The 1,826-nt window shown below is 59.9% G+C and overlaps 1 protein-coding gene across 1 annotated transcript in view; it reads left to right on the top strand.

The window, feature by feature from the left end:
- The window catches only part of LOC113210312 (prolactin-releasing peptide receptor-like), a gene marked incomplete in the record, with an annotated part of 126,780 nt that overhangs the window by 111,813 nt on the left and 13,141 nt on the right, over nt 1–1,826 (top strand).

Here is a 1,826-nt window from a genome sequence, read left to right as displayed (position 1 = left end):
TGAGTCGATGCGGCGCGTCGCAGCGTGTCCGAGGGATGGGGTCTCTATAGAGGAGGCATCGACAAGGACCTTGCGGAGGAGGTCCCCGGGGTCATGCCAGGCGCCTGGCCGAGAAGCGCGCACAAACTTATTCAGTGTTTTTCTTGGTGGGGAAAAGAAAACGGGAGGATGTTATTCCGTGGAAGCGACCCCCTCCCCGCTGATATTGTGAGTTACTTTGCCAGGCCACGCTCCTCCGCCCAAAGCGGGGCCGCTGCTACCTCCCTACCCGACTTAGACGGAAAATCCGCGAAAAGGTTTTTACAGTTTTCGCCTGTTATTGTTGATGGTGGTCCAAATATTTACGCAATAAAGTATCGATTATGGAGGGGAATAGTTTTAATGTGTACCAGTACGGCGCGGGGGATTTGGATTAGAGAGGGAGACGTTAAGAGGGGTAGGGGTAGGGGGTCCTGCCCGTGAGACTATGGGAGGAGCTGCTAGGAAGGGGAGGTGCACATGTCAGGGGGATTTGCATGTCATTGTCAGACGGGCCTCGCCTTGCAACCCTCTGGCATGGTTGGGGTGAGCCGAGGGGTGAGCCCCCTCCGGCCCCCTTTCTCCGAACCTCGCCCACTGATTGTCGATAAGCGACATGTGCGCGTGTAATGGAGACAGAAAGATAATACGGGACCCAAAGCAGCCTTTAGAGCCTGCGCCAGCCCCGAGGCCAGCCCACCTGGGCCGCGAATGCGAGCAGGGGGCTCAGGGGGCGTTCTGCATAAAGGAGGCATTTTTTTTTCACTCGCGCGGAAACACACGCCCTTTTTTTCGTCGTTTCTTTTTTTTTACGAACACGATGAGGACAGAGATCACTCGACTTTGAGGGCGCTGGTGGTGGCGGCTCTACGACGCCCGCTCGACGTCGTCCCGGAGGAGGGTCGTGCCTCCGCCGACGGCGCGAGGGTGAAGCGCCGACGAAAAGGGGGCGCGACTTATTTCGCCATCCTCTCCTCTTCGCTCAATTTACATTTAGCATATCATTTTCCGCTCCACGGGCGCGGCGACGCTCTGGAGGTGCTCGTCGTGCGCGCGCGGGGGGTCGCAAATGTGCCTGGTGGTGTGGGTGTGTGGGGGGCACCACCACACCACCACTCGCCACTTGCCGCCGCCGAGGTTTGTGTATGTACCGCACATGCCTTCTCACCCCCACCCCTCCCCCGTTTCCCATTCGCCGTTCGCTTTTTCGCTTTTGAGCGGGGTGACTCTTGATGAGTGTACGACGCGCGCGGCCAGGAGGCGCCGTCGCTCCGCTCCTCCTCAAAGAGCGTCTGAGCCCTGCTTATGTCTGTGCCCGCCGCCTGCCCATGCCCGCCGTCTTTGCCGATAATTTTCGGCCTTTCCAACTTTTATTCGCAGCAGCGGCCCCGAGGAGCGCGGGGGTAGAGAGGGGACATAGGCTTTCGCCCGCGGAATGACTCGGTTCGCGCCGCTTGAGGGGGGAGGGCTGGCCTGTCATTCATCGGGGCTTACGACACACACCGGCTTTGGGCCGCGTTCAACCGGGCAGAAGGCCTTGGCGAGGAGTACAGTGGAGAAGGGGGGGGCACCGCCTCCCATTCACCGGCGACAGGGCGAGGACGACGGACTTTTAGCCAAACGGAACGGAATGAATTTATGAGACGGAAGACACTTCTTTCTTTCTTTTTCTTCCCTCGTGCGGGTGGGCCTGCCTGCCTCAGCCGGCGCCCACAGCTGGGCCTACGAGCTCCCTGTCGGTCGTCCGCGATCGTAACCATCAAGGGTCCCTCCGCCATGGCAAAAGACTCTTCCCGTTGGGGAGGGGG

This window comes from Frankliniella occidentalis, unplaced genomic scaffold, assembly GCF_000697945.3.
Source record: "Frankliniella occidentalis isolate FOCC.00 unplaced genomic scaffold, Focc_3.1 Scaffold149, whole genome shotgun sequence".
Lineage (NCBI taxonomy): Eukaryota > Metazoa > Arthropoda > Insecta > Thysanoptera > Thripidae > Frankliniella > Frankliniella occidentalis.
The sequence above is the reverse complement of the archived record's forward strand: the minus strand, read 5'-3'. Positions and strand labels throughout refer to the sequence as shown.